The 25,989-nt window shown below is 35.9% G+C and overlaps 1 protein-coding gene across 1 annotated transcript in view; it reads right to left on the reverse strand.

Moving 5' to 3' along the window:
- LOC145507884 (uncharacterized) overlaps nt 1-25,989 on the reverse strand; it is a 542,600-nt gene that overhangs the window by 144,143 nt on the left and 372,468 nt on the right. The gene's annotated exons all lie outside the window — the stretch shown is intronic.

Below are 25,989 nucleotides of genomic sequence, written 5' to 3' on the forward strand. Positions count from 1 at the left end.
ATCACCGACTCAGTGGACATGAGTTTGAGCAATCTCTTGGAGATAGTGAAGGCCAGGGAAGCCTGGCGTGCTGCAGTCCATGGGGTAACAAACTGTTGGACATTAATGAGTGACTGAACACCACCACCACCACATAATCACCACAATAAGTATAGTTATTGTCAATCACCATACAAACCAACAAAACAATTTTTTTTCCTTGTGATGAGCATGTTTAAGATTTACTCTCTAAGCAACTTTCAAGTATACACTATTAATTACAGTCACACTGCTGTACTTTGCATCCCTGTGACTAATTGATTACAAAACTGTAAATCTGCACCTCTTGATTCCCTTCACCCATTTCACTTCTCCTCTTAACTCTCCTCTTCTTTGGCGTCTATGAGTTTTGTTTTGTCTGTTTGGATTCCATATATAAGTGAAATCATACAGTATTTGTCTTTCATCATCTGATTTATTTCATTTAGCATAATACCCTCAAGGTCTACCCATGTTTTCACAATGGCAAGATTTCATTATTTTTTATGACTCAGAAATATATATATGTACATATATATCACATCTTTATCAATTCATCCATAAATATTCAGGTTGTTTCCATATCTTGGTTATGGCTACAATGAACATAGGGATACATATATATCCTTTCAAATTAATGTTTCCATTTTCTCTGGATAAATACACAGAGTGGAATTGCTGAATCATCTCATGGTTGTTTTTTTTTTCTATGTTATTAACTGTATAATAAGATTTTTATTTGAAATTTTCTTGCATCCTTAGAATAAATCCCACTTCATCATGCCGCATGATTCTTTCAGAGTTCAGTTTGTGAATATTTTATTGCCAATTTTTGCCTCTATGTTCATTGAAGATACTGGCCTATAATTTTCTTTTTTGTGGCATCCTTTGTCTTGTTTTGGTAACAGGGTAATACTGACATTGTAAAATGAGTTTAGAAGTGTATCCTCTAAATTCCTTCATTTTTTTGGAGGAGTTTGGGAAAGACTGATATTTAGTATTCTTTAAATGTTTGGTAGACTTCACCAAGGAAACTCTCTGGTCCTGGACTTTCATTTGTTAGGTTTTTGATAACTCCTTACTAGTAATTGACATATTCAGATTTCCTCTTTCTTTGTGATTCATAGAGCATAAGATTATGTTTCTAGAAAATTATTCATTTAGTCTCGGTGGTACAATTTGTTAAATTATAATTGTTTATTATAATGTATTATGATCCTTTGTATTTCTGTGGTATCAGTTGTAACTTCTACTCTTTCACTTCTGATTTTATGCATTTGAGTTTTTTCTTTTTCCTTGGTGACTCTAGCTAGAGACTTGTCAATTTTGTTTATATTTTCAAATATCTAGTTTGGTTTCACTGATCTTTTCTATTGAACTTTTGGTCTCTATTTCCTTTATTTCTACTATAAAACTTATTTCCTTCCTTCTACTAACGAGGCTTCATTCATCCTTCTTTTTATAGTTCTTTTATTGGTATAATTAGATTTTATTTGAAATGTTTCTTGATTCTTGAGGTTGATCTGTATTGCAATGAATTTCCCTCTTAGAAGTGTTTTTTATGCATCCCATAGATTTTGGCATATTGTATTTCCATCTTCATTTGTCTCAAGGTACTTTTAAATTTCTCCTATGATTTCTTTACTGACCCATTGGTTGTTCAGTAGCATATTATTTAAATTCCACATACTTTTGATTTTTCCAGTTTTTTTCTTGTATTTTATTTCCAGTTTTATACCATTAGCACTTTACTAATAATGTGCCTTGGCATGGATCTCTTTTAGTTCATCTTATTTAGAACTTTCTGGACTTCCTGGACAGTCCTGTGGGACTGCGACCGTAACCCTGCTGCCTTCCAAACAATGTGATTTGGAGGTATCCCCTGGGTGTCAGTTGCAAAAATGAATGATCCAGATGAGTGTACAAGTTCCTTTCTGGGAGGACCTGGCAAGCTGTAGTGAGGCTGAGGAAGAGTGCAAAATGGCTATTTGGCTTACTTTCCAAGAGAACTTCTGAGGCCCTAGTGTAGCAAATTTGAACTTTTTGACTCTCAGCTGGAGATTCAAGTATAAATAATTTTTCCCCCAGAAAAACAGGGGATGGATTTCGATGTGCTGTCTGTGCAGCACCCTGGTGGTGGCAGCCTCCTTAATCTGTGTTTCTGATTGTTACAGTCCCTTGGGACTCAGGGATAAAGGAGGATGTCCTGTTTGGACTGAGCACATCCACCAGCTTTAGTGGGACAGTGGAGCAGGCGGGCACTACATGCAACTATACCTATGAGATCTAGCAAGATAGAGGGAGAAGTAAAACTGGCATCTGCCAGCACCTCCGTCCTGGAGAGGCTCATTAGTTCCTACCACTCCAGCAAATGCTTTAAGATTAGAAATGAGTCTCCCAATCCAGGCACCTTTCACATATAGTCTAGGTACTTTTCAGACTGCTGTTTTTGCACTAGTCCCTGGAGCAGACGTCTGTGCACAAGTTCTTTAAGAGGAGTATCTCAGTTCTTTATAGCCCTTTGGGTCTCCTGGATGAGAACCTCTGTTGGTTTTCAAAGACAGACATTTCTGAAGTTCTTCTTTCCGGTGCAGATTCCAAGGACTGGGTTGCATGAAGTGGGGCACAAGCCCCTCACTCTTTAGAGAGAAGCTCTGGATTTGGGAAATCCCTCCCAATTGTGGGTCACCATGCCAGGGATGGGGTTTCTGTTAAGGCCTCATCTCTGCCTCTCTTACCTGTCTCAATGTAGCCTTTCTACCCTTTGTTGTGAAGGAGCTGTTCAGCTAGTCTTCAGGTCTTTTTCAGAGGGAACTGTTAAACAGTGTAGCTGTAGAGTTGTCTGTTCATAGAGGGAGGTGAGTTTCAAGATTCTCCCATGTCACCATCTTGCACTATCTTCCTTCCCAGGTTCTCTTGATCACTGTAGCTTTGTTTACATGTCCTGAAATCAGTTAATGTGAACATTCCAATTTTGTTCTTTAAAAAAAATTGTTTTGGCTATTACATTTCCTTTGTCTTTCCACATACATTTTAGTTCACCATATTGATTTCTATGAAATATTCTGTTAATATTTTGACAGATTTTGTCTAATTTATAGAGCTAATTGAGGCAAGTTAATATTTTAATGGGCTTCCCTGGAGGCTCAGATGGTAAAGAATCCACCTGCAATGCAGGAGACCCAGGTTTGATCTCTGGGTTGGGGAGATCCCCTGGTGAAAGGAATGGCAAGCCACTCCAGTATTCTTGCCTGGAGAATTCCATGGACAGAGGAGTCTGGTGGGTTACAGTCTATGGGGCTACAAAGAGTCAGACACGACTGAGCATGATATCTTAATACCAAGGCTTACAATTCATGAACACATAATTTCTCTTTATGAATTTAGGTCTACTATGGATTTTTTCAGTAGTGCTTGTGATATCACCATACTGAATTTGCATACATTTTATAATGTTTATATGTCTCATAATTTTGGTGTTATAGTAAATGTTACTGATTTTTACTTTAATTCCTGACTATTTATTGATAGTATATTGACCTTGTATACTGAAAACTTGCTAAATGCACTGATTAGTTCTGGAAGCATTTTGGAGATTACTGTTTTGTTTTGTTTTGTTTTTTTACATAGATCATGTCATGTATGAATAGAGGACATTTTATTTCTTCCTTTTAAATGCCTATGTTCTTTTTAATTAGCTTGTTATACTAGCAAAGAAACCCTGTACGTTGTTGCATAAAAGTATTGGAAGCAGTTATCTTTCTTTGTACCTGATGCTGGGGGAAAAATATTCAGGCTTTCACAATAGTTAAGGGTAGCAATGGATTTGGTGTTTTTAATTTATTTATGTTTAATTGAAGAATAATTGCTTTATACTATTGTGTTGGTCTCTGGCAAATATCAACATGAATCAGCCATAGGTACACCTATGCCCCCCTCCTTGAACCTCTCCATAAATCCCACCCTGTCCTTCTTCCCCACTCGCCATGTCTGTAACTCTATTCTCTATTTGTCTGTGACTCCATTGTTGCCCTGCAAAACATTTTATCAGTACCATCTTTCTAGATCCGATACATATGTGCTAGTATATGATATAATTTTTTCTCTTTCTGACTTACTTCACTCTGTATAATTAGCTCTAGGTTCATCTACCTTATTAGAACTGACTCAAGTGTGTTTCTTTTTATGACTAATATTTCACTGTAATATGTACCACAGCTTCTTCATCTGTTCACCTGTCAATGGACATCTGGGTTGCTTAATGGATTAGTTTTTGATACTGTTTCTATTCCTAGTTGGTTGAAATGTTTATCAGGAATGGATTTATTTTGCTGTTCTCACTAATTTTGTTTTTACATATGACATAAACTCACAACATACTGCTACTCTTTGGGCTTTAGTTACTTTTAGAGTAACTGCTGCTGCTGCTAAGTCGCTTCAGTTGTGTCCGACTCTGTGCGACCCAATAGACGGCAGCCCCCAGGCTCCGCCATCCCAGGCAAGAACGCTGGAGTGGGTTGCCATTTCCTTCTCCAATGCATGAAAGTGAAAAGTGAAAGTGAAGTCACTCAGTCGTATCCGACTCTTAGCAACCCCATGGACTGCAGCCTACCAGGCTCCTCCGTCCATGGGATTTTCCAGGCAAGAATACTGGAGTGGGTTGCCATTGCCTTCTCCTTAGAGTAACTAAAAGTAACGAATTTAAGTAACTAGTTTTAATTTAACTAATTAAAAGTGAAGAAAAATCATTTATATTTACATTCTTTTAAAATTTATCCAGCATTATTCATATGTTTGTGTAGATCTAAGTTTCTCTTTGGTATCATAATAGTAGGCCTGATAATTTCCTTAAGCATTTCTTGTAATGCAAGTCTGCTGGGTAATGAATTCTCTTGCATGCATGCTTTGCTCAGTCACTTCAGTCAAGTCCAACTCTTTGTGGCCCTATGGACTATAGTCTGCCAGTCTCCTCTGTCCATGGGATTTTCCAGGCAAGAATACTGAAGTGGGTTGCCATGGCCTCCTCCAGGGGATCTTCCTGACCCAGGAATTGAATCTGTATCTCCCGTGTCTCCTGCTTTGCAGGTAGATTCTTTACCACTGAGCCACCAGGGAAAGCCATGAATTCTCTTATTTTTAACTAAAAAGACTTTCTTTTCCCTTCATTTTGGAGCCTATTTTCACCAGCTGCATAATTCTTGGATAACAGTTCTATCTCTTAACCTTTTAAAATGCTTCTCATTGTCTTCAAGGTTATAGAATTTCTGATAAGTAATTTCCTGTGATTCTTCTCTCTTTCAGTATGCGGTGAGATTTTTCTTTCTCAACAATTTAAATATGACGTGTATATGTTTACCTTTGTCTCTTTTTTAAATGTATCTTGCTAAAATATATCTGCTGGAATTCCCCATCTGATCCCATATTTTGGTCATCTTTCATTCTAGAGTTTTCTGCATATTACTTATAGCTATTTTAAATACTTCTGCTGATCCACCATCTGTGTCATTTCTGAGTTTGGTCTTTTGGATTGCTTTCTCTTTTGACAATGAGATGTTTTTCCTTGGTTTTTTTTTTTTTGTGAGTGTGTCTCTAAATTTTTGACTCAGTGCTAAACATTATGTATAGGAGAGTAAGCTCAGGAAAATAGTATTCATGTTCGATAATTGCTATACTTGTGCTAAGCCATCAATGGGAGAGTCAATACGGTTGGGAGCTAAGCTAGGTTTGTGTTTGATGCTGTTACCTTATTGCCAGTCAACTATGCAGTGCAAATTCTTTCACGATTACCAAGTATTTAAGGGGAAGGTTTGCTACAATATTTCTACTAAAAACCTCATATTTAGTACTTAGGCACTATGCTTTGGAGAGGGAGTTCTTCACATTTTTGCCCTCCGATAGCAGTAGACTGTTACTTCTTTTTACTCAGTGCTTAGAGGTCTGGTATTGGAGTAGGGGGTGTTTTCTGTTGTCCTGGAACAACCTTAGTCTTAGGCTGGACTAGAGAGCCTTGGGTGTGGGCCTTTCTCAATGATCTGTCCCTTGGACCAGTAGCAGTAGACCTCTGACAATCTGAGTTCAAGACTCTTCCTGTTCTTCCTGCAAGGGTAGAGGGTTTAATTTCTTTTCTCACTCCCCAGCTACACTGGACATTACCTGTTCCCTGGGGGAAAGGGAGGAAGCAATAGTTTCTGCTGCCCTTCCTCTCTAGCTTAATCAGATGTCATTTAGGAGAAGACACTCTGAGGGTTCACACCTTTCCTGAAGTTGGAGTCCTTCCTGTTCTCTAGGACTTGTACCACTGTCTTATTCCTAATCTTTCCTTGAGTGCCCAGTAGAGATCCATGCAGATGAGCCTATAAGTGGTCTAATCTCCCCTCCCCTGTGTCTATGGTTCCTTGGGTTTTATATTCTCATGATAGTCAATACAGATTTCATCAATTAGTTAACATTTTAACCTGAATTCTCACTCACTTATGTGTCTGGCTGATCATTCGCCCATGGTCTATGACAGATCATATAGTACACAAGCCCTGTTTCCTCTTGTGAGATCCTGACTTTCTTTAGATTACACAGTATTTTGTTTGTGACCTCATTCCTCTGAAAGTTTCAAGGAAAGCCATAATTTTGTAGATTATCTGGTGTCTTTATAATGCATGATTCTTCCCAGCTTTCTACACCCCAGTCACTTAGAAGACTCTGCTGTGCTTTTCAGAGGATTTCTTTTAACTTTTTAGCCTCTAGTTCTGAATTGCTTTCAAATTTTATAAATGTCTTAATGAAAAAGCAGGCCAAATAGCAGTTTCAATTTTATGCCTCTCCATTTTCAGAGATTCTGGCTGCTCAACTGTCTTGTTTCCGAGACTTTAAACTAACAGAATTGCCACAAACTCTGCTGGTTTTTCAAATTAGATGTTGATCTTCTTTTTCAGATTCTCAGCCTCTTGTCTGGTACCCAGAAGCAACAAACATTCCAAACAGAATGGGCCTCCCTACTGTGTGATCCTGGCCTTTCAAACTGTGTCTGTGTCTTCAGTTCTCACATGCTTCATTGATTTATTTAGTACTTATTTATTTATAACATTTATAGTTTATACATGGAGGCATTAGTTTGCCATAAGCCATCCCATTGTAGTTAGGAGCAGACACCTGTTTTTTTTCTGTTTTAATAAATAACTGTTCTTCCCTATTTTTTCATTAATCTATCCATTTTATAATGCACATAGCATCTTAAACAGTTCATTTAGTATAATCTGGCAGTTCCATTTTGCCCCTTTATGGTGTATTATATGCAAGTGTAAGGAAAAGACTACCCCATAAACTCTATTGGCTAATATATTATTTTTCCTCCTATGGAACAATCTAGATGTAGGGTCCTGGTCAGAGTGGCTCTGTCCTGCTCCACAGGAACATCAACATACTCTGTTGTTCTCTACCTGGTTCCTCCACCTGCTAGAATACTGTTCTACTCTTTATAGTCACAAGTGGCTCAGCAGAAAATTAGCTTTCAAAGTCTGCATGCTGCTGGTGTAGTTTTTGAGGCTAGGACTGCTTTAGAGGCAGAGCAATCTGAGGCTTTTTGTAGGCAGGGCTTATGTTTCCTTTGACAATAAAATCCCCTAAAATCTTAATTGGTTTCTGTTTGCTTGTTTGTTTTTTTCCTTCTTCCAAATCTCTTCTGAAAATAAGCCCAAACTTGTCATAATTCTTGAGCTTGGCAAAGATTGTACTTGTTGGTCTTTGTTGCACATTTCTTTCTTCCTCAACTTAATATTGACTAATCTGTGGCACAATGAAAAAAAAAATTGGCTGGAAGCAAAAGGAAGTTTCTCTTAACTGGGTTGTTTCCTCTTCAATCTTGTTTACAAATTCTATAATTATTGTCTGACTTCAAGAACTGTAGAATTTTACTAAAGCAACTATCAAATATTATCATTGTTACTGTTGCAAGTTCCCCCTAGAATAAGTGATAGGCTTGGTGGGAATAAGATCTACTCTCTATCAAGAAAGGCAATAATTTTATCAAGAGCCTCCTCAGTTTTCCCTGCTGCAGTATCTATTTTTACCACCAACAGTCCAACCTGTGAGACAATTCTACACATTTTAGGTTTATGCTTCTCTAGTCCTCCGCCTTCACGTGAAATTTTCTGTACCAGTAGTTTATAACACATTATTCACACATATACATCCCTTCCCATGCAACCATATAATTATCATGTTAAAAATGAAGTAAGAACTATAAGTGACACCTTAACAGAAACTTTACTAGGTAAAGAACTTTAGAACAACCTTCTTATTAGAATAACAATGTCAAGTATGAATAATAAAAATAGTTTTCATGCAAGAATGGATTTCAGAAGTCAGGAAATGTAAATCTGGAAGATGTGATGTATTTCCAACTACAGTAGAATATTTTTTTCTGTCTCATTTAACTGTTCTGGATGTTGAATAATTTATGAGTTAATTCTATGTTAATGAACAAAATTGGCTTATTGACACTCTTAAGACTTAAAAGTCAATACTGAGAAAATAGTAACATATTTTCAATCAAAACAATGGTATTTTAAATTTGATTATTGATTATTTTGCCCTGATAGGCATTTTAGGTTAGGTCTTGTGGTAAATGCCCACAGTTACATGTACCTTTCTTCCAGGCATGATTTGAAATTTAATTATAACAGTTGGTACAGGGCTTTTTTCATAAATGTGCAACTTTAGTCAAATTATTAAACTGATCACCAACTGGTTTATAATGCTTTGGTTCCTAGACTAATGAACCATATATCCTTGTCAATTTCAGTAATGTTTTGACAGTTTTTGCCTCAGTGCCTTTGAATTACAAGTGTGTACAGCTGCATTGCTAACTGCTACAATAGGTCTCCCTCTAAGGATATGGTAGGTCATGATTTCTGATTTTGAATTTTTTAGCCAGGCAATAATATTTCTTTATTCCATCACAAAGGAATCAAAACAATGTAGTTTTATGATCATCATTAAATACTTAGTTCATTAGAAAAGTCTAAATAAGTAATTTAAATTTTAAATGCATGGCAAAATAGGTATCTTTAAAAATAAAATATTTATTGCACATGAGATAGCCTATATAGGTTCACATAGCCTTTTATGCAGTTGCAAAATCTACAAAGGTCTGAGAAGCAAAATATTTAAATAACTCATTTGACAGCAAAATCTGTTCTGAACTGAAGTGAAATTATTGACTTTGTTATACTCACTATGGTTTGTTAAAAAATATTTATGTGTTTGAACATGGGACATTGCTATAGACTCTGTTGTGGGTGATTTAATATTCCATAAATATACATTATTGCTTTAGCTAAAATAAATATATATGTATATGTATGAATGCATGTATATATATAGGGGCTTCCCTGGTGGCTCAGCGGGTAAAGAATCTGCTTGTAATGCAGAAGATCCAGGTCCGATCTCTGGGTTGGGAAGATTCCCTAGAGGAGGAAATGGCAACCCATTCCAATATTCTTGCCTGGAAAATCCCAAGGACAGAAGGGCCTGGAGAGCTTTAGTTCACAGGGTTGCAAGAGTTGGACACAAGTTAGAGACTAAACTACCACTATGACATCATGTATGTATATATACATATACACACATATATGCATATATATATAGTTAAATATAATATAGTTCAAATTAGTTTGAACCAAAAAAATTTGTCATTATTCATATACCAAAAGTTAGACAGAGGCATTTCATATAGTTCAACAGTGCAATTCAATCTATTATGTTCCTTGATTACTTAAATATACTTATTAGCAAATTATTTTACAATATGTATGGATACAGATCATAAAAACTACTGTTAGTAAACTTTATATTAAAGCTACTCACTTTAAAGAGAACTCTTAATTCACAAATAATTATAAACTGCTTTTCCATTTATAGCACAAATCCTCCATCTAAATTCCCTTTTGTACTTCTACTCACTATACAATTTGATTATTATTTTCTCTAATGTTTGTAACCTCACTGCACCTACTAATGACATTATGCCATTCAGGCTTAAAACCTTAGTCAGACTTGACACTAGCTTCTTGTCTGCTACTTGTAGCCTAGTTTTTCTTGCAGTCTTTCTCACATTTTGTCTTTTGCTTAATTAATCTGGTTTGCTCATTAATCTAGTTCAGAAACTTTCAGGCTCATACCTAGAATATTGTAATAGTTTCCCAAATTGACCTTGTTATATTTAGTTCTTTCACATTACAATATACCCTATCCATATTTACTTGCTTAACAGAATTTAATAATTCAATTTTCTGTTTATGTTTGAAGTCTGTAACTTTGCAGCTAATGTTCTCTACAATTTAGTCATAATTTTATATAAAAATCTTATGTCCTTTAGCATGGTAGTAATATAAGGGAATTTCTTAACTAAATAAAGTAGTTTAACAAAAATTTACAGCTAAGACCATATATGCTGTGTACTTAGTTGCTCAGTTGTGTCCAACTCTTTGCTACCCCACGGACTGTAGCACACCAGGCTCCTCTGTCCATGGGGATTCTCCGGGCAGGAATACTGGAGTGGGTTGCCATGCCCTCATCCAAGGGATCTTCCCAACCCAGGGATCAAACCCAGGTCTCCCACATTGCAGGCAGATTCTTTACTGTCTGATCCACCAGGGAAGCCCATATTTACTGGTGAAAGATTAAATGTCCTTCTTTAAGATCAAGAAAAAGGCAAAGCTGCTTACTGTTACTACTTCTATTTAGCATAATATTGGAAGTTCTAGTCAGTGCAATAAGGAAGAAAAAGGAAATAAAAAGCATACAAATTAGAAAGAAAGAAATTAAAACCTTCTCTACTTACAGATGAAATAGTTATTTATGTAGAAAATCCCAAATAATCTACAAAAAAACCTTCTAGTAATAGTGAGTGACTCATCAAAGTTTCATTTTATAAGACTAACATACAAAATCAATAGTATTTCTATATAAAAGTACAGTATCATTTATAATTATACACCCAAAATATAATGACTAAAATATAAGCTTAACAAAACATGTACAGGGTATGTATGCTGAAAACTAAAAAATGATAATGAAAGAAAGGAAAGAAAATCTAAATAAATGGAGAGACCTATTTGATTTATAGATTGCAAGACTCAACACAGTGAAAATATTAAATCTCCCATTAATTTTAAAGCAATTCCTATCAAAGTGCCAGCAAGACTTTTTGTAGATATAACAACCTTATAATAAAATGAATAGCTAAAACAGCTTTGAAAGAGAAACAAATGTGGGAGAGACTATTTTACCTAACTTTCAGTTCAGTTCAGTTACTCAATAGTGTCCAGCTCTTTGCAACCTCATGGACTGCAGCACGCCAGGCTTCTCTGTCTGTCACCCATTCTCGGAGCTTGCTCAAACTCATGTCCATCGAGTTGGTGATGCCATCCAACCATCTATTTCTCTGTCATCCCCTCTCCTCCTGTCTTCAATCTTTCCCAGCATCAGAGTCTTTTCCAATGAGTCAGTTCTTCGCATGAGGTGGCCAAAGTATTAGAGTTTCAGTTTCAGCATCAGTCCTTCCAGTGAATATTCAGGACTGATTTCCTTTAGGATTGACTGGTTGGATCTCTTTGCAGTCCAAGGGACTTACCTAACTTTCATACTTGCCATATAGTCTACAATCAAGACTTCACATTAGTAGCAGGATAGACAGATCAATAGACATAAGAGAGAATCCAGAAATAACCCACACAAGTATGAACAACACAATTTTGACAAAAATGCAAAAGGAATTGATGGAGAAAGGATACTGTTTTTAAGAAACGGCACTGCATTAATTAGGCATCCATAGGCTGAAAAGGACTTCCCTGGTGGCTCAGACAGTAAAGCATCTGCCTACAGTGCAGGAGACCCGGGGTTCAATCCTTGGGTCAGGAAGATCTCCTGGAGAAGGAAATGGCAACCCATGGATGGAGGAGCCTGGTAAACTACAGTCCATGGGGTCACAAAGAGTCCAACACGACTGAGCAACTTCACTTCAGGCTGAAAATATTAACATCAGCATAAACCTCAAACACTGTAGAACAAATAATTTGAAATGGATCATGGACTTCAGTGAAAATGTAAAACTATGAGACTTCTAAAAGAAAACATAGGAGAAAATCTTTGATACCTAGAATGTGATGAGGCCTTCTTATTATATGTGAAACAGAACACATGATCCATAGAAGAAAATAATGAATAAATTGAACTTGATAATAACTGAAAAAAAGACCCAAGTAAGAAGGCAAGAAGATGAGCTACAGATTGGGAGAAAATATTTGCAAACAGTATATATGACAAATGACTCATATCTTGAATATATGAAGAACTGTCCAAACTTAATGGTAAGAAAACAACCCAAACAAATAATGGGCAGTAGAAGTGAACGGACATTTCATCAAAGAGGATAAATAGATGACAAATACACACAAGGAAATACATTCAACATTATTAGTAATTAGGAAAATGAAAATGAAAACCACAATGAAGGATTATTGCACATATATTAAAATAGCTAACAAAATATAACAGTAATAATATCGAATGCTAGACAGTATGCAGAACATTTAGATCTATCACACTGTGCTGTGAGAATGTAAGAAGGTATAGCCATTCTGGGCATGGATGCAACTATAAAACATAACACAAGAGATTTCTGTGTGGGACAGTTTTATTGTGGTGATGCTTACCTGAACCTATACACATGTGATAGTTGTGGTGGTTTCAGTCACTAAGTCGTGTCAGACTCTTGCAACTCCATGGATTATAGCCTGCCAGGCTTCTCTGTTTATGGGATTTACCAGGCAAAAATACTGGAGTGGGTTGCCATTTCTTTCTCCAGGAGATCTTCCTGACCCAGAGATTGAGCCTTGGCCTCCTGCATGGCTGGCAGGTTCTTTACCTTCTGAGTCACTAGAGAAGTCCCACACATACGCGATAAAATTGTTTAAAACTATATACATTTATTGGAGAAGGAAATGGCAACTCAGTCCAGCATTCTTGCCTGGAGAACCTCTTGGACAGAGGAGCCTGGAGGGTCCATGGGGTCACAAAGAGTCGGACACGACTTAACGACTGAACAACCATATGCGTTTATAAACACTCACAAATGAGTAAATGTAAAACTGGAGCAATCTTGAATATGTTTCCTAGATTTTTAATGCTATTACTTTCTTGAATTTGTTCTTTTACTATAGGTATGTCAGATATTACTATTGGAAGAAACTGAGTTAAGAACACACGGCACCTCTCTGTGTTGTTCTTGCCACATTATGTGAATTTTTAATAATTTTTAAAGGAAAATTTCTTCTTATCACTTGTTAGAATAAATCATCTGCTTTTCAAAAATGACTTATTTACTTCTACAAAAAGAGTCGATTGCTCTCTATAGTACATTCTGACTGCACCATGAAATATAATGAAGGGGAATTAGGGTCACAGAGATTTGGGTTTAATTACCAGATCTTCTACTTTAACTCTTGATTTTCCAAGTACTCATCTATATAGTGGGACTTTCCAGGTGGTGCAGTGGTAACAAATCTGCCTGCCAATACAGGAGACACAAGAGATGTGAGTTTGATCCCTGGGTTGGGAAGATCCCCTGGAGGAGGAAATGGCAATCCACTCCAGTATTCTTGCCTGCAAAATTCCATGGACAGACGAGTCTGGTGGGCTACAGTCCATAGGACTGCAAAGAGTTGGACAGGACTGAGAGACTGAGCACAGCAGCATCTGTAAATTGGGCTGAAAATAATATATTTAACTTGCAGGGATTTGGCTAAAAAATAAATGAACTGATGTAATATACCTACTGCTGCTGCTGCTAAGTCGCTTCAGTCATGTCCGACTCTGTGCGACCCCACAGATGGCAGCCCACCAGGCTCTGCCATCCCTGGGACTCTCCAGGCAAGAACACTGGATTAGGTTGCCATTTCCTTCTCCAGGGCATGAAAGTGAAAAGTGAAAGTGAGGTCGCTCGGCCATGTCCGACTCTTTGAGACCCCATGGACTGCAGCCTACTAGACTCCTCCTTCCATGGGATTTTCCAGGCAAGAATATTGGAGTGGGGTGCCATTGCCTTCTCTGAATATACCTACTACAATGGCTAATTATAATTTTTTATACTTCTCCTATTTTCCATAAGGCATTCCTCTATCCAAACCTTTTCTTTCCATCTAAATGTATTGAATATATTATATACATTAGAGCTAAGAAACTTATTTTTAAAATCTCTGCATTCCCCACTACCTCTATTGTATATGTGAAATGAAGAAGTGAGTGAATAATTCTGTGAACCTACTACTATGTTATAATCTAAAGTCTGTTAAAAATTGAGATTTGGTAGAATTGAACTTTAGTTAGGGATAGTGGTGGTTTAGTCACTAAATTGTGTCCGGCTCTTGCAACCCCATGGACTGTAGCCCACCAGGCTCCTCTGTCCATGGGATTTTTCCAGGCAAGAATACTGGAGTGGGTTGCCATTTCCTTCTCCAGGGGTCTTACTGATCCAGGAATCGAACCCACATCTCTTGCATCTCCTGCATTGGCAGGCAGATTCTTTACCCACTGGTCCACTAGGCAAGCCCTTAGCTAGGGATACAGGATACAAAAAGATCATTAGCTTTCAAAGCAAGTATCTGTCAGTAATGCAAGTAATTTAGCATCCTTACATTTATTTAAGTGTAATTAAAAAAATATATATATATATATATATTTAACTGTGCTGGGTCTTTCTTGCTCCTCAAGGGCTCTCTCTAGTTGCAGTGAGTGGGGACTACTTTCCAGTTGTGGTGTGTGGGCTTCTCAGAACAGTGGCTTCTCTTGTTGTGGAATATGGGCTCTAGGGTATGCACTGGCTTCAGTAATTGCAGCATGCAGGCTCAGTAGTTGTTTTACATGTGCTTAGTGGCCCCACGGCATGTGGAATCTTCCTAGACCAGGGATCAAACTGTGTTCTCTGCATTGGCAGTCAGATTCTTAACCACTGGACCACCAGGGAAATCCTATTTAACTGCATTTTTTTGGGAAAATGTACATAGCCATTCCAAAACATTTGTTGGCTTTCTGCCATAGGGTGTTATTGAGCGCTGGAGATACAGTGGTAGAAATGATGGACCTTCTGTATACGGTTTTCCAGATATTTTGACTAAGGAAGTCGTCAGGTTCAACTGACTCTTAAGACACATAAGAACACTCACCAAGGATTTACATAATTTACTCAGGGGAAACCTAACTAAAAAGGCTTAAGTAGGAGGAATTAAATTCAAATAATAATGGTGTAAAACAAAAGATGTCTTAGGACCTGTGTTAGAAAAGGAAGGTACAATCTAAAGACAGTCACAATTTAACTCTTAAAATGCTGTAGCAAAGCAAAACACCTCTGAAGGGTTACTCCACCTGCAGGCTGACTATTTGCACTCTCAGTGGACATGAATTTGAGCAAACTCCTGAAGATAGTGGAGGACAGAGGAGCCTGGCAGGCTACAGTTTGTGGTGTCACAAAGAGTCAGACATGACTTAGTGACTGAACAGCAACAACAGCATGTTCATAACTAGTTGGTTTATGGTAAAGTTGGTTCAAGATCCTGGTGTCCTTTCTCTTGCTTATACCCCTTTATTATCTCCCCAACTTCCAGTTAGATAACTTATCAACTCTAAGAGCTATTTGGAGGTGATTTCACTTCCATCTTTATAGTTCCCATTAACCTAACTTTTTTTTATTGTCTGAGTGTTGACCTAGATTACTTTAAAGTTGCATCCAGGATGTTTAAAAATGCACAGAGATGAGGTACAACCAATTCAGGCTGGAGGTTCTTTCTTGGGGTAGGGCAGAGGATATAAACATCTATAATATTTATTGGGTAAACATTTCTGAATTAAATATATCAAAATGTTAAGATTTATAAAAGCTGAATGAATATGTGGTGTTGATTATGCTATTTCTTTACTTTTTTGTAAGCTTGAAATGCTTCAAGGAAATAAGATTCTCTGATTTGCTTCTAAATGTACCTGACAAGTGCATGTCTCTTTATGTGTATACTTGACAATATTGTTAAGTAGTATCATATAAATAGAATAATTTGTAAAACCTTGGACAGTTTACTATGTAAGGCACCAAAGTGTAAATCATTTTTTAAATAATAGAATTTATTCATCATTGAATCTACCTAAAACAAGGCATACATGTAGACTGACATGCTCCACAGTAGGCACATCAGGGCAATTATGTGATGTTTGTACTTCTATCTCATGGTTTATGTTAGATATGCCCTTCTTATTATGAAGTAAATAAGAACAATCCATGAAAAAATATTTTGAATTAGGTATGTCATTCTTATGAGAAGTCGCATGATTTTATGAATACTTTGTTGTGCTTCCATTATCAATTTACTGAGAATTAGAATATTACATTCTTTTAGAATTTGCTGCATTTTTAATTTTTTCTAATTGGAATTAGTTGTTGCAAAAGGAGAAAATGTTCAAAAGATATAGTAACAAACATTTTGTTTCACTTACTACTGGAATTTTGACAAGCTGATATTAAGATGAGCTAAAATTGTTGGTAATATCTCTGCAATAACAGCTGTGCTTACATTCTGTGTAGGAGTTGGAACTAAGGGTGAACCATAGAGCTCAAGAGTGCCTCTGGAGAAGTGGTTGGGGGTAAAAAGATATAACCAATTAAATAACCATCTTGTTGATGTCATTGTAATTATAGCTGCTGCTAATCTTAAAAAATATAGTTTTTCCATTTATCATTTAAGTCAAATCCCTCTGTCCTTTGAGCTGGATTAAAGACAGCAGCAATAATTTGAATGAAACTTAGGATATCAATATATAGACCCACACAGAAGACTAAAGATAAGATGGTTCACAATGTTGGTGATAGCAGTTGGCATCATATCCTTCTACACACCTACCAGGATAGCTAAACTTTAAAAAGTCAAACAAATAAAGTTACATGATCAATAATTATTGATGAGCATATGGAGTAACTGAAACTTTCATTCTGCTTTTGTCATTCTAAGTCAACACAACTGCTTTGGGAAAATGTTTGTCAGTGTCTATTAGAGCTGACCATATGCATACCTTAAGCTGCAATTCCACTCCTACTCAGTAGAGTATGTGCACGGAAAAAACATGTACAAGAATGTTCATCATAGCAGTACCTGTAAGAACCCAAAACTTGAAACAACAGTTGAATGCAGAATCTGTGGTATATTTATATTCTACAGTAGAATATCAAAGGACATTCAAAATGAATAAGTTATTGCTTCACGCAACAATAAGAGCTACTCATATAAATAAAACAGTAAGTGAAAGAAGTCAGAACACAAGAAGGTAATTTGGATATATTAGTTTTCCATCACTGCTAACAAATTAGCACAAACTTAGCAGTTGAACACACTATGCATTTATTATCTCACATTTTCCATAGGTCAGGAGTTCATGAGTGAGTAGCGGGGTCTTATGTTCATGGTCTCACCAGGATAACATCAATATTCACTGGTATTGCGATATTATATGAAGATTAGGGTCCTCTTTCAACTCATTGAGGCAGTTCTTTGCAATCATAGGACTGAGGCCTATGTTTTCTGGCTGCCTGATGGCCAGGGTATGCTCTCAGGTCCTAGCCACATGGCCTTCTCATAACATGGTAGATTACTTCTTCAGGCCAGGAGGAGAACATCTATGGCTTTGAAACTCTCTCTCTCTCAGGAAAGGCCCAGCCACTCTTAAAAACTCACTTGATTACCCCATTTGGATAATTCAAAGTTATTAATTCATAATCTAATCACATGAATGGAATCTCTCTGTATTCACAAATTCTTGCTTATACCCAAAGGGGGACATGGAGATCATACACATCACGGAGAATAACTCTTGGAAGCCATGCTAGAATTCTGCTTCTTTGTATTGTATAATTCTGCTCATATAAATTTCAAAGGCAAAATATTGGGGAAAGAACTCATACCAGTGTCCATCTTTAGGGGAGGATAGTAATGGTTGGGATAGAGTTCAAGGAAAGCTTCTATATAATGTCTCCTATATTATAATCTTCTGATTTTCTGAACTGCTCAATTATGACTTGATAATTTTGGCATATATAAGTTTATTTAATTTTTTATTTATAAAAAGCATTACTGCTTCCCTTCTTTCCAAGGATATATGTAGGTAGACATGTACAGAATATAACAGAACTCTCAGTCAAGAGTAAGTGGTGAGAAATTACTTGTATGCTAGGAATTATTTGATGATGTAGCTCTGATTTGTCATCTAACATATGGAGTAGTCAGTCAAAATATTTTTTGTCCTCTGTCAAAAAAAAATCAAAACAAACGTGTTTTTATTCTAAAGAGTAAAATTTATATGTCCCTCTTTCAGGAATCATTCTTTGCTATGCATAGTCAGCAAGAAATAGAACAAATATTGCAAAGAAAATTGCTGTGCCACTGTGCCAATTTGGACATAATTCAATTGATGATTGACTTTCAGCCTCTAAAGCCCTTTCCCTCCAAAAAATATGGCTAATTTTATCTTACTGGTGAAAATGGGGAGGAGGGCTAGTTAGTAAGTGACTTCCTGATGATCGTTTGAGACTTTTTCAGTTCAGTATATGGACATTCATATATTATACAAATTCCAATGTCTTTGTATTGTTTTAAATAGTACAGTTTATTTAAAGCAACTTTATTTTAACTTAACCTTGCAAGAATACAATTATCTCATATAAGTCAGTAACTTTTGAATACCAGCTCCTAAACTGTGATGAGTTTAGCCATATATATGTTCTGTAACCTACTAATTTGTGATTTCCCTCTTAGATTTTGTACCATTAGGAATGAGTCATTTCCTAGCTCATTGTCACTCTCTAATTATTTATATCCTGATTCTTGGTGATTTCAATTAATGTGTAGGTAATACTTCACCCATATGGCCTCAAGTTCCTTAAAATAATCTGTTATTAATAATCTTGTCCTCCACCATATCTCCGATACCCACTCTCTAGATACAATTGTTACCAATAATTATACATCCTCTGCAACATCACCTTTTCACAGCTCACTCTCTGACCATTGCCTCCTGTCTTGGTTTGCTCTGTTTCCTTTATAGGACTCTTCCTACAAATCATTACCCTACAATTTTTTGACGTTATCAACTTTTCACTGTTTATCATCTTCTTAATACCTTCTCTCTTTTGTGTAAATTTTATGTTCAATCATTAAAATCATGATTTGCATATTTGCTCCTTTTATGTTTTATCACACTGGCATAAGTCTAGTTAACTTCAACTCACCATCAGTTTTCATTCCAATCCCAAAGAAAGGCAATGCCAAAGAATGATCAAACTACCGCACAACTGCACTCATCTCACATACTAGTAAAGTAATGCTCAAAATTCTCCAAGCCAGGCTTCAGCGATACATGAACCGTGAACTTCCAGATGTTCAAGCTGGTTTTAGAAAAGGCAGAGGAACTAGAGGTCAAGTTGCCAATATCTGCTGGATCATCGAAAAAGCAAGAGAGTTCCAGAAAAACATCTATTTCTGCTTTATTGACTATCCCAAAGCCTTTGACTGTGTGGATCACAATAAACTGTGGAAAAGGAAGGCTGAGCACCAAAGAATTGACGCTTTTGAACTGTAGTGTTGGAGAAGATTCTTGAGAGTCCCTTGGACTGCAAGGAGATCAAACCAGTCAATCCCAAAGGAAATCAACCCTGAATATTCATTGGAAGGACTGATGCTGAAGCTGAAGCTCCAATACTTTGGCCATCTGATGCAAAGAACTTACTCCTTAGAAAACACCCTGATACTGGAAAAGACTGAAGGCAGGAGGAGAAGGGGACAACAGAGGATGAGATGGTTGGATGGTATCACCGACTAAACGGACATGAGTTTGAACAAGCTCCAGGAGTTGGTGATTGACAGGGAAGCCTGGTGTGCTCAGTCCATGAGTCACAAAGTATTGGACATGACTGAGCAACTGAACTGAATATATGTAGAGTTGGCTCATGTTGACATTCTAAAAATGACAAAAAAGCAATCTCTTTGTAATACTAAATGCAAAATATTTTTAATTATGATTAAAATAATTTTCAAATGGTTTTATAAATAGATAGCCCTGAAAACAATATTTAGAACAGTGACAGTAATACTCAGGATATCATTCCAGGCACTCTGAACACTCATCTACTTACAGATCATCATATTATAAGAAATACTGGGTTTGACAGCATTGCTCACTGGTTCTCTACCAATGTATTTGTAATATTTATGTGTACCTTTCAAATTTGCTCCCTACTCTGGATTTCTTAGGAAAAATACACATCTGATGGTTAATAAAATTCATTCTGCTTTCCATTTATTAGAAGCTATACTAGAAAAAATTTATTGAGCACTGAACTACATACTTGATACACTGTTATAGAAATGACTCCTCATTGTGCCTAAAGAAGAGAATGTAACACTAATTGCAGCATGAATTAATTCTTGGGGAAAAAAGGAAAGGAAAATGATGGGAAACAATTATTAACTTGGAGTGGTAATGATGCTTCTAGTCCGAAGAGAGAAAAGTCCCAGAAACTCTCAGTATTTATTATTAAGTAAAAGAGTGTTTATTTGTTCCCCAGGCTTTATTCCTGTAGAGATCTCAATGGAGACATCATAAAATGATGCCTTTAAATTATGATAACTAATTATAAGTTAATTTCAGAAAGCAAATTTGGGATCAGAGGCTGTGCATTATTTGTGTCTCTACACTTTAAAACAAACATAAACCAGATAGCTTTTTTTCAAATGTGGTATCATTTATCTCTTGGTTTATTTGAAAATATAACCTTTATTTTAGGTTAATTTTAGATTCACAGGAAAGTTACTGAAGTAGTTCATAGAGTTCACATACACCTTTCACATGTTGTTAACATCTTACACTAGTATGATACAAATCACATAATTAATGAACCAACATTGATGCATTACTTCCTAAGTTCATACCTTATTCAGATTTCCTTAGTTTTTACCTTTTTTTTTCTGTTTCAGGATCTTATCCAGGATACCATATTACATTTCATCATCAAGTCTTCCAGTATCCTGTCCTTTATGACACTTTTTCTGACTCCTTGCTTTAGATGACCTTGAGTGTTTAAAAGAATGCTATTCAGGTATATGAAGAATGACCTTTAGCTGAGATTTGTCTAGTATTTTCTTATAATTAAACATGAGTTATGGGATTTAGGATGGGGGAAAGTGCTGTTCTTTTCATACTATATGAAGGATAACATTTTTGTTATTATAATTTAGGCTAAACATCATCAGTGGACTGAGAGATTGTCTCCACTGTGAAGTTGTTCTCTGCAACATGATATGCACAGCTCATATGTAGGGGTAAAGAGTTACATTCCACCTCCTGGTGAGACCATACTAACATAAACTATTTGGGATTATTTTGAGCGAGAAATCTATTACTCTCCCATTTATAGTTTCAATCATTTCATTGGCATGGAATTCAGGATACCGCTTTTTATATTTAGGGTTATAATCCAATACAGGGCTTCCCAGGTGGCAGTAGTATAAAAGAATTTACCTGACAATGCAGGAAACACAAGAGACGTGGGTTCAATCCCTGGGTTGGAAAGATCCCCTGGAGTAGGAAATGGCACCCTACTCTGGTATTCTTGTCTGGAAAATTCCATGGGCAGAGGAGACTGGTGGGCTACAGTCCATGGAGCTGCAAAGAGTCGGATGTGACTCACCATGCAAGCACACACACCCACCACCGCCCCCCCAATATGATGCTATACTATTTATTTCAGTTTTCACCACTGGAGTTTGTTCAGTCAGCTTCTTCATTGCTTTGACATACTTCAATAGCTTGTTCCTTTTTTTGAACACTTTCTTATTTTTGACATATATCCAAGATCATCTTGTGTATTTCCTGTTCTGGTATTAGACTCAGTCATTTCTCCAAGGAGCTCTAATTTCTTTTATTGGAGAATGGTATTAGAAACCAAGATCTGGGCATTGGGTATGCTCATTGCTACTTGGGTGTTGTTGCTTCCAGGGTCTCTTAGCCACAGATTTTAGAATTATATGTGGAATTATATTACATATATATATATATGTATGTATATATATATATATAACTATTTCTATACTTATCTATCTGTATATATATTACACTAAATATAAGTTCAGAGTAATATCACCAGCTCTAATCCAGTAATACATGGCTCACCCTAGCATTCACCCCTCACTTATATTACATATACCACTACAGCAGTGAGACATCTGGCTCCTACCACCTGCGATTATTTACTGATTTATTTTATCCCAGAATACAACTACAGTGGTTCCAGAATTGTTAACTCGTATGGCATAAGAAATAACTGACAACTAGATGACAGTGCACGTGCACAGTTGCTGTTGTCTTCAGTGTTATATAGTCTCCATGAATTTCTAGTTACTTAAGTTAGCCTTTATTTTCCCCTACTTCATCAATGAGGTGATGTCATATAATTGCAACAGGTTATTTTGTCACAGTCTGCATTTCATCATGAGATCTTCTGATCTAATTTATTTTTAATTTGCAAGTATCAGTTTAATTTGTATACATGAATATCTTTGTGCTTTAAAGTCTTATGGGGTTTAACAAATGTACAACATATGTATACTATCATAGAATCATGCAGAATTGTTTCACAGTCCTTAAAAAAAATCAATCCCCAAAACAGTACTTCAACCCTTCAAAACTACATCTTATGCAAACTCCCAGAACTCACTGATGATTTTTCCTTCTACATAGTTTTACCTTTTCCAGAATAGCATATAAATTGAATACTACAGTATTAACAGTTTTACACTAGTTTCTTTCATTTAGCAATATTCATCCAAGTCATTGTTTGGATTGATAGTTCATTCCTTTTTCACACTATGTAATATTCAGTTGGAGAAGGCAATGGCAACCCACTCCAGTACTCTCGCCTGGAAAATCCCATGGATGGAGGAGCCTGGTAGGCTGCAGTCCATGGGGTCGCTAAGAGTCGTGTGTTTGTATCACAGTTTTTTGTCCATTCACTGGATAAAGGATATCTTGTTTGCTTCCTTTGGGGGGGCAATTATGAGTAATGTGGATGTGCATTAGTTGCTCAAGTTATGTCTGACTCTTTGTGACATCATGGACTGTAGCCCGCCAGGCTGCTCTGTCCATGGAATTCTGCAGGGAAGAATACTGGAGTGGGTAGCCATTCCCTTCCCTGGCGGATCTTCTCAATCCAGGGATCAAACCCAGGTCTCCTGCACTGCAGGCAGATTCTTTATCATCTTGGTCACCAGGGAAGCCCTTAATTATGAGTAAAGCTGCTATAAATATTTGTTTGAAGTATTTCATTTCAAATACATTGTATAAATAGCTAGTATTATGATTGATGAATTTTATTTTAAGATTTTGTTAGGGTTCTAAAAAATCTGCCAAACTGTCTTTCAAAGTGGCCATACCATTTTGCATTCCCAACAGCAATAAATGAGTATTCCAATTTCTCCACATCCTTGTCAGCAATTTGTATTTTCAAATTTTTGAATTCCATGCATTCTGGTGGATGTATACTGTTACATTGTTATTTTAATATATTGTTAATCTAATGAAAAATGATATTGGGCATCTTTTCATATGCTCATCATCTATCTAGCTTCTATTTAAAAAATTAAAACTTTTATTGAGGTATAGACTCATAACTTTACACTAGTTTCAGGCAGACTACATGATTTGATATTCATTTATACAGCAAAATGATCACCATAATATATTTATTCAACACATTACCATATGTAGTTAAAAGTTATTTTTCTTATAATAAGGACTTTTAAGAACTTAGCAACTTTCAAATATGCATTACAGTATTATTGTCACAACTGTGGTTGTACATTACACCCCCATAACTAAATTATAAGTAGAAGTTTGGACCTTTTGATCTTCACTCTATTTGCCCACACCCTATTCCCCAACATCTAGTAACTATCAATAACTGGGTATATGAGCTTAGATTTTTTTCTTTTTCTTTGGTTTTGTTTGTTTGTGTTTTTTTTGTTTGTTTATCTTCTATGTTGAAATATTTGTTGTGATCCGGTGCCCGTTTTTTAAATTACAGTTTCCTTATTAAGTTTTGAGAGATCTTCGTGTATTCTTGATAAAAGTCCTTTATCAAATACACAGTTTGCAAATATTTTTCCAAGTGTCTTTCACAGGGCAAAGTTTGGATAAAGTCTAAATTTTCAATTTTCTCTTTCATAGATTATACATTTAATGTTGTAGCTAAAAATGGATTCCAATATCCCAGGTCACTCAAATGTTCTCCTATGTTTTTTAGAATATTTTAGGCCTATAATCCATTTTCATTTAATTATTTTGAAAGGTATAAGATCTAGGTTGATTTTTTTGCATGTAGATGTCTAATTTTACTGAAAAAATTTCCCTTTCTCAGTTGAGCCTGATCAACAACCAGTTGACTGTATTTGTGTGGAACTATTTCTGGCCTGTTTGTTCTGTTCCATTAATCTACATGTCTAGACATTCACCAGTAACATTGTCTTGGTTACTCTAGTTTTGTATTATGCCTCAAAATTAAGCAGTGTGGGTCTTCCAATTTTGTCCTTTTTAAATACTGTGTTGGCTCCTCTACGTCCTTTCTTGTGTAAATTTTCAAATGTTTCTTTTATACCTGTTTTTAAAAGTGTGCTGAAATTTTGATTGACAATGTACTGAATCTGTAAATAGTGTCAAGAAGATTTGACATTTTAACAATATTGAGTCTCTCAATATATGAATACAGAAAATCTCTCCATTTACTTAAATCTTTATTTCTTTCTTCATACAGATTTGATTCCTTTCAAGTTAGATTTATGCCCATGAACTTTATTCTAGATGTTGTTTTAAATCATTGTTTTTTTTAATTTTATATTCCAATTATTATTTGCTAGAACATAAAAAAAATGGACTTTGTATAATAACCTTGTATTCAGTGACCTTATTATACACACTTATTAGTTTTCTTAAATTCTTTGAGCTTCCCTACATAGACAATCATATCATCTGCAAATAAAGATAGGTTTACTTGTTTCTTTGAATTTATATTCCTTATTTTTTCTTATCTTATTTTATTACATACGACTTCCAGTTTATGTTGAATAGAAGCGGTAAGAGAGAACATACTGCTTATCTTTTTCATATTTGGCTGTGCTCTGTGGCTTGTGGGATCTTAGTTTCCCTACCAGGCATCAAATCTGGATCCACAGCAGTGAAAGCGCCAAGTCCTAACCACAGGACAGCCAGGGAATTCCTATGTTGCTTAAAATTTGAACTTGATATGAATATATTCAGTCTATCCTTATTAAGTGTGGTATTAACTATAGATATTTCTGTATATATTCTTTATTAGTTTAAGAGAATTTGCTTCTATGCATAGTATTTTGGCCAGTTTTTATCATCAATAATAAATTTTTAATGCTTTCTCTGCATCTTACAATGTGATCATTTGTTTTTCCTTTTTCAGCCCATTAATATGATGGATCACAATAATCTGAGTACAACTTTTCATAATTTCTATCCCTTTAAACTTATTAAAGTGTGTATTATGCTCAGATGTCATTATTGGTAACTGTTCCATGTTTTTGAGAAGAATGCAAATTCTGCTAATACTTCTATCAATTAACTATTCTGTAATTATCAATTAGATCAAGCTGCTTGATAGTGCTATTCAAGTCATCTATTTGCATACTGATTTTCTGCCTACTTGACCTATCAATTACTAACAGAGAGGTGATGAAATCTCTTAACATAATTGTGGATTTGTCTATTTCCCCTTTTAGTTCTATCAGTTTTGCCTCATGTATTTTGGTCCTCTGTTGTTAGGTGCTTACATATTTAGGATTGTTACATCTTCTTGAAGAAATAATC

The sequence above is a fragment of the Giraffa tippelskirchi genome, chromosome 5, assembly GCF_054371585.1.
Source record: "Giraffa tippelskirchi isolate mGirTip1 chromosome 5, T2T-mGirTip1v1.2.pri, whole genome shotgun sequence".
Lineage (NCBI taxonomy): Eukaryota > Metazoa > Chordata > Mammalia > Artiodactyla > Giraffidae > Giraffa > Giraffa tippelskirchi.